Source organism: Aedes aegypti, chromosome 3, assembly GCF_002204515.2.
Source record: "Aedes aegypti strain LVP_AGWG chromosome 3, AaegL5.0 Primary Assembly, whole genome shotgun sequence".
In the NCBI taxonomy this organism is placed as follows: domain Eukaryota; kingdom Metazoa; phylum Arthropoda; class Insecta; order Diptera; family Culicidae; genus Aedes; species Aedes aegypti.
This window is the reverse complement of record NC_035109.1, coordinates 127344849-127353240: the sequence shown is the minus strand read 5'-3', so window position 1 is coordinate 127353240 and position 8392 is coordinate 127344849.

The following is an 8392-nucleotide window of genomic DNA, read 5'->3' as shown; positions in this document are numbered from 1 at the left end:
AAATCTAGCTGAAACTCCGCACCAGAAACACACATCAAATCACTCACTGCACTTTCACTTATGTTCACTGTATTCTTCTTTTACACAAAAATTTAATAAAAACATAGTCTAAAGATAGAAATAGTCAAAATTCTACAGATTTTTGACGGCAGAGACAAACTTTTTGCGTCCGTTCGATATCACGGTACACTTCGATACCCTAGTGAGCATAAAATATTTGTTTCGCAAATATATCAGGAGCCTGATCACTTAGAAAGATGGTGTCTTCGGCAGAGTTGCTCAGTAGCTCAAATTCTTTCTTTGTTTAATCCTTAAAGTTCAAGATTTGGCAAATTAATGATAGTCCCTGCAGTATTCGCAAAACAAAAATTTCATGCTCACTAGCGCCGCCTGGTGGAAAAATACCCTATTTCTTGACTCAAATAATGATAGCCCTTGAGTTACTGAAGTACTTTGCCGAAGACACTATCTTTCTAAGTGGTCAAGCTCCTGAGATATCTGCAAACTAAAGTTTCATGCTCACTAGCGCCACCTAGTGGCAAAATTTTGAATAAACTAGCTCGAACAATGATAGTCCTTAACTTACTAAACAACTTTTCCGAAGACGACATCCTTCTAAATAGTCAGGATCCTGAAATATCTGCAAAACAAAAGTAAAACTTCCATGCCCACTAGTGCCACCTAGCGAATTAAATAAGGTACCATCAGATAGCGCTTCACCTCCAGAACAACTTCAATGAAGACCCCAAGTTTCTATATTATCTGGATTTTAAGATATGACGATTTGAAACTATGGTTTCCTCGAACCGTACATAGTGCGTCTTCCATGTACATTTGTTGATTTTACCGTATTATAAAGGGCCATACTGTAAATAAAAACTGTCGAGTATTGTTCTTAAGAAGATTCTTGAGGAATACATTTGGGTTTGGTGTCGATAGATATCTTTGTTGCAAAATGATAGCATATAAATCACCACTGTTGTACAAAGTACAACAGCGCGACAGCCCGAAGGTTAATAAAATTAAATTACAAAACTTAGCGATTTATCAACATGTTGTAAGTTTTTTGTGACTTGATCAGATTCAGTGACACCATATTTAGTAAATATGTCTTTAAATTTTTGGAAACCATGATGATAATAAATCTTCGAGCTGTTTAGTAGAATACCTGTAAGTATATGAAAAACCCGAATTTAGTACTATACCATTTAATTCCACTAGAGTTTGTATCCTTTGACAGATACGCGTATTTCGACCTCAACTGTAAGGTCGTCTTCAGTGTCGTGTACTAGACTCGACTTCTCGAGTCTAGTACACGACACTGAAGACGGCCTTACAGTTGAGTTCGAAATACGCGTATCTGTCAAAGGATACAAACTCTAGTGGAATTAAATGGTATAGTACTAAATTCGTTTTCTTTTTCATCTACTTTTGGAAACCAATCAAAGTACTTGATCAACTTCACCCCGGAATCAAAAACTTCACTTAATAACATTTTGTCAACTTCTCCGCTACATAATTCAATAAACATCCAACCAGTACTGGTTGAAAAAATATTTGAATGATAATAGGGGAAGTCCTCTATGGCCGGACAGCCTCTATGCCCGGACAGTTTGAATTTTCCAAAAACGAATAATGATATTAAGATTTTAGTATTCCAAGATTATACCAAAACACATTTTTGCAATATACGCATACGCATACGCATGATGACCGTACAATTCGTAGCTGCTACTCCGTGATTGACTGGAATAATCAATATTACACAGGGAACCAACAGAAGTAGCTTGGGATTAGCATACCATCTTCAATGTACAATTTCGAGGACTTCAAGCTTAGTAATGTCAACAACGGCGCCGGCCACGTCCTTACGGTCATCGAGCGAGGAAGGGAAGGAATGTTATTGTGAAGTCCATTGCTACTAGAGACCGAGATCACCTCTGCATCTCCATGGTTTTCATAGGAAGGAGTTGTTAATGGGAGGGTTCAGAAAATACAGATCAGGATTCACCTTAGTAAGTGATGCAATTCATGTAGCCTCATATAAAAGTTATTTATCAATACGCCTACATTTTCAATGTCGAACTATTCAAAGGTTAGGGTAGAAGTACCAATTATGGCTATAGCACCAATTATGGCAATAGTGGGAACAAAAATAGATTTTTCTTATTGTTCCACTAGAATATGAGGGCTAGTATTCACAGGAATGATAAACCTATTTGTTTTTTATGGTAACTAAACCTTGATAAGAACATTCGTGCAATAAGCTTCTAGAAATTAACATTTGCAAATTTTGACTCACACATATGTCACCTTCTTAGCAGTTTGCTAAAAGACACCACTTACGAAATATGTGTTTTTATCCGGAAAAACTACTTCAATCGATAAATGTATGTTGCCTAGTGAGAACAAATGAATAAATTTAGCTGGTGAGCAATCAAATCTACTGTTTTAAGCTGGAAATCGTGTTATTTCCACTATGTCGATAACTGGTACAAGGAGTGTATGAGAGCCCAATTATGGCAATACTCTGGAGGCATTTTGTTTACATTTTTTGATCAGTGATATAAAAGAAGTAAAGCTATTTTACGGGTGACTTCCACGACGGGAAGGTTCGGTAAGGCATTATCTTCATGTTTTGCACTCAATTGCTAAGATTTTTCAATCACACGTTCGAAAACGTTCGCAAGCGGAAGATGATAGTTTCATGGTAGAGGGGGGTTTTCAGTGACACTCGATTTTTGAATTTTCTCTCTTTTTTTCGTTAAAGTTAGGCGCTAGAAAGGTAATATGAGTTCATTAATACTGTTTTGTATCATAATTTGCGTTTTCACTACATTTCGACTCGTTTTCGAAAATTAATTTGCTCCCATGAACCCATTGCAATAAATTGATTTAACACGTATTTAACACAAAAGTTTTGGAAAATTTTAAGAGCCATCACTTCATTACATATTAGCGTTGCATTATCATTCACTCTGGATAACGTTTGAGTTCATTTCGTGCAAATATTCGATAGTTCATAATTGGAACACTTTCATGTCGAATGTTAGGTACGCTATTGCCATAATTGGTACAAAAACAACGCTTTTTAAAACCAATTTTTAAAAGCTTAAAGTCAATTTAGTACTAAAACTGTTTAATTCAACTGCTTCGCGAGGCTTCAAACTAGTAATTAACACCAACAAGTCATGCTTACGTTTTAGGGACGCGGTTAAAACTTGATTTTTATCCATACTGTTGACATATTGCATCCATAATTGGTACACCTACCCTACTTTTAGTTATTGCGATGAAATTAATAAAAGAATATGTTCGTGTATCTGGGCGCGGTAAATGACTGGGCATGGCGTACCATTGATACCTCGCGTACCTGCACAGCAAAAAAATCTTAAATTTACGTGACACGTAAACTTTTATGATAATCATGTAAAACAAGTTATAACTGAATATTCAACGAAACTTAATGTAAACTGTTTCATTGCATTCGAAAATGCTTGCAATCTTGAGTGAAACTGAAACATTTCATGATCTTCTATCCAAAATTCGCCAATATTGCATGCTTTTTTGCATCTAGAAAGTGAGATTGCAAACAAGATTGCATGATTCTACGCTGAATATTCTGTCATATATAATGCACATGGATAAATCAACGGCTTGTCATTTGATGTGCATTATTTATGATTGAATTTTCAGCGAGAAAATCATGTAAACCGAGCCGTTTTGCATGTAACGTTCTTTAAAAGAAGACTTTTCGTGTTCAATATTAAGGATTTTGCTAGCAATGTTGGATATAATAGATGTGTTTGTAGGTTTTATCATTGAATAATACATGAGAAATGGCTTTGCGTGATTGAAGTTAAAATTACGTTACGTGTAAATCTAAGATTTTTTTAGTGTGTGCAGGAATAAATAAGACCCCTTTGTGCGGTCCTTAGCCTCTTGCCCAGCAATTCCTATCCCTACCTCCTCGTGATACTGGCCGGGGTACGAGTAACCTTGGGGAAGATCGGGTAACTAACCTCCGGTGGGAACATTGGTCGTATGCTGACAGGGAAGGGGGGTTTGCTTTTGCAAACCTGGAGCGTCTCTACTCCTTGTTAGGAGCGGCTCACAACAGCGTCTGTTCCCCATGTCAGGGGCGGCTGATCATCGTCCGAGTGCCAGAGAAGGACTCTAAGCTAAACTGCGCACTATGGCCCTCCGAACACAATGGTCCTCCGGAAATCTAGGGGGTTGGTGTCAGGCCCTGCAAGCCAGCCGTAAAACACATCGGCACAGAAACGTCAACGAGAGAATATGGACCGCAACAATCGGCCAAGACCACAGCGACGAAAATGGACTAGCGATTGGAAACTCGGTACGTGGAACTGCAAATCTCTCAACTTCATCAGAAGCACACGCATACTCGCCGATGTACTGAAGGACCGTGGTTTCAGTATCGTAGCGCTGCAGGAGGTGTGCTGGACAGGAGCATTCTTACGAGCGTTTAGAGGTAATCATACCATCTACCAGAGCTGCGGCAACACACGCGAGTTGGGAACAGCTTTCATAGTGATGGGTGATATGCAAAGGCGCGTGATCGGGTGGTGGCCGATCAATGAACGAATGTGCAAGTTAAGCATCACAGGCCCATTCAAAGCATAATCAACGTGCATAGCCCACACTCCGGAAGCACTGATGATGACAAGGACCCATTTTACGCGCAGCTCGAACGTGAGTACGATCGCTGCCCAAGCCACGACGTCAAGATCATCATAGGAGATTTGAACGCTCAGGTTGGCCAGGAGGAGGAGTTCAGACCGACGATTGGAAAGTTCAGCGCCCACCGGCTGACGAGCGAGAACAGCCTACGACTGATAGATTTTGCCGCCTCCAAGAACATGGCCATTCGTAGCACCTATTTCCAGCACAGCCTCCCTTATCAGTACACCTGGAGATCACCGCAGCAGTCAGAATCGCAAATCGAACACGTTTTGATCGATGGACGGCACTTCTACGATATAACCGACGTCAGAATCTATCGTGGCGCTAACATTGACTCCGACAACTACTTGGTGATGGTGAAACTGCTCCCAAAACTATCCGTCATAAACGATGTACGGTACCGACGCACGCCTCAGTATAATCCCGAGCGACTGAAACAACCGGATGTCGCTAATGCGTACGCAGCATCTTGAAGCAGCGTTGCCGGATGAGGGCGAGCTCCATAGAGTATCTCTTGACGACTGTTGGAGGACAGTCAAAGCAGTCATCAACAACGCTGCCAAAAGCATTGCCGGGTATGTGGAACGGAGATAAAGAAACGATTGGTTCGACGAGGAGTGCCAGGAGGTTTTGGAGGAGAAGAAAGCAGTGCGGGCTGCAATGCTTCAGCATGGTACGCGACAAAACGTGGAGCAATACAGACTGAAGCGGAAACAGCAAACCCGCCTATTCCGGGACAAAAAACGCCGCCTGTAAAAGGTGGAATGCAAAGAGATGGAGTTGCTGTACCGTTCTCAAGAAACTTGGAAGTTCTATCAGAAGCTCAAAGCATCCCGCAAAGGCTTCGTGCTACGAGCTGGAATGCGCAGCGTTAAGGATGGGACGGACGAGATGTGATCGAAAGGTGGAAGCAGCACTATGATGAACACCTGAATGATGCAGAGAACACAGGCACCGAAGGTTAGGACAGTGAGAGCGATGGACAGTGAAAATCAACCAGCTCCCTCAATAGGGGAAGTTGAGCTCAATAACAACAGAACGCTGGCAAGGATGATATCGGAGCCGGATTCTTCAAAACTGGCCCGGAGAGGTCGGCCGCTTGTCTGCATCGGCTGATAGTCAGAATCTGAGAAACGGAACAGCTACCAGAGGAGTGAAAGCGAGGCGTTAAATGCCCTATCTACAAAGGGGACGACAAACTGGAATGTGAAAATTATCGTGCTATCGCTATCCTAAACGCCGCCTGCAAAGTGGTATCCCAGATTATTTTCCGTCGTCTATTACCTAAAGCAAACGAGTTCGTGGGAAGTTATCAAGCAGGTTTCATCGACGGCCGCTCGACAACGGACCAGATCTTTTCCGTGCGACAAATCCTCCAGAAATGCCGTGAGTACCAGGTCTGCACGCATCATCTATTCATTGATTTCAAGGCAGCAACGACAGTATTGACCGTGTGGAGCAATGTGAAGATCTTGGGCGAACAGTCGTGTTTGTTCGAGTCTCACCAGGGTCTATTACAAAGTGATGGACTTTCGTGACTGTTGATATATAGCCCTTGAAGGTGTCATACGGAGAGCTGTACTTAACAGTCGAGGCATGATTTTCAAGAGATCCAGACAATTTGTTTGCTTTGCGGACGATATGGATATTATTGGTAGAAAATTTGAGTTGGACTGGTGTCAGAATGCGTCGAAAACAACGTACATACTGGTAGGTGGAACTAAGTGCGACAGGGCTCACCTAAGAAGTCAGTCAGCATTCTAGGACCAATATAGTACAATATTTTTACATCTGACTTACCTGAGTCACCGCAGGGATGACACAGATCTCAACATACACTCCCGTGCAAAAGTTTGGGTTCACTCCCTAAAAACATACTTATCTTATTTATGTGATTACACGTCCAATTGATACTCTCTATGGCACATTTGAAAGGCAATGATTTTTACTTCGTAGGTGTTTTTCCAAAAACATTTATTGAATTTCGTTTATTAAATTTTTACTCAAAGTTGTGACATTTTAAAAAAAAACACACTGGAAAAACATTACTGATATGCTCAGCATTGGATTGACCAAAATTTTAAATCAATGTGTCATTAGATTCGTAATCTTATATTCTTTGAAGAGCGCTCACAAAATGAACCCAAACTTTTGCACGATGACTTGAATGACTGTTCCATTGATTTTGAATAATTTTGAGATTTTTCCGCCAAAATTTTGAGATTTTTCCGCCAAATTCCGCCGGCGGAAAAATCTCAAAATTATTCAAAATCAATGGAACAGTCATTCAAGTCATCGTGCAAAAGTTTGGGTTCATCTGAACTTACTTAAAACACGAACATTCTGTGAATTCTTAAACCAATCATGTACGCGCCAATATTTTCGTTTGAAACAGCTATGAACTATTGAAATCGGATGAAAAATGGCAGAGATATTGACAAAAATTATTTGCGTGTGGCTCAGGTGATCCCTAAATTTTGCACGATACTGAGGGATGAACCCAAACTTTCGCACGATGACTTGAATGACTGTTACTTTGATTTCGAATAGTTTTAAGATTTTTCCGAAAAACATCGTGAGCGCTCTTGAAATAATATAAGATTACGATTCTAATAACACATTGATTTAAAATATAGGTCGATCCAACGCTGAGCAAATTGGCCATGTTTTTTCAGTGCATTTTTGTGTAATAAAATGTTACAACTGAAATTTAATATACAAAATTCATAAACTGTTTTTGGAAAAAAAAATCCTGCGAAGTAAGAATAATTTATTGGCTTTCGGATGCGCCATAGAGAGTAACAATTGGACGAGTAATCATAGAGATATGGACAAAACATTTTTGTATGTTTTTAAGGGGTGATCCCAAACTTTTGCAGGGGAGTGTAACCAATGCTTCCAAAACAAAACATATATTATTTCCACACACACCAAAAGCTCTTTATTCGAATCCTTAAAGTAGACCAGTTGTCACGATGAAAGGGGTTCCAATAAATTGGTCAGATGAAGTTAAGTGACTAGGTTCATCCTAGATAAAAAAAAAATCTTCAAAAATAAAACTGAGGACATTCAAGCCAAATGTAACAAATTGTCTGTATCCACTTATTAACTGAAAATCTAAACTTTGTCTTAAGAGCAAACTTATTTATCTTCAAATTTTCAGGCCAGCCATGTTGAATGTTGTATTAATATGGACTAGCTGTTATAACACCTGGAAGAAAGCTCTGCAGAGGATTTAAAATAAAATTTTGTAGAATCATTAAGCTCCCTTCCTGGTATAGTACTAATTAACTACATATAATAGCCAATGTTGAAACATTGGATCAAATATGCTGTAAAACTATATGATTTTAGACAAAAACCGTTGAAATCTTTTATTGCCACGATGAATGCTTTATATATTTAGGTTAGTAGGATAGGTTAATTTAAAAGCGATTTTTTCTCTTTTCAATTCACCTGTAAAAATTCTGAACTGCTACGCCAAATGGAATGTAATATGTTAAATGTTAATAATAGCTTAATTTAGTCAATTTTGTTAATTTAGTTTGATTTAGTTGCCCGAACAGAACACCTCTATATAAGATATTAATGTAATGTGTGAAATTATACTTTAAGAAAAATGAAAAAAAAATGGAATCAATAACATCCCTCTTCTGAGTTTTTGTAATTTAGAAAGTCAAATGAG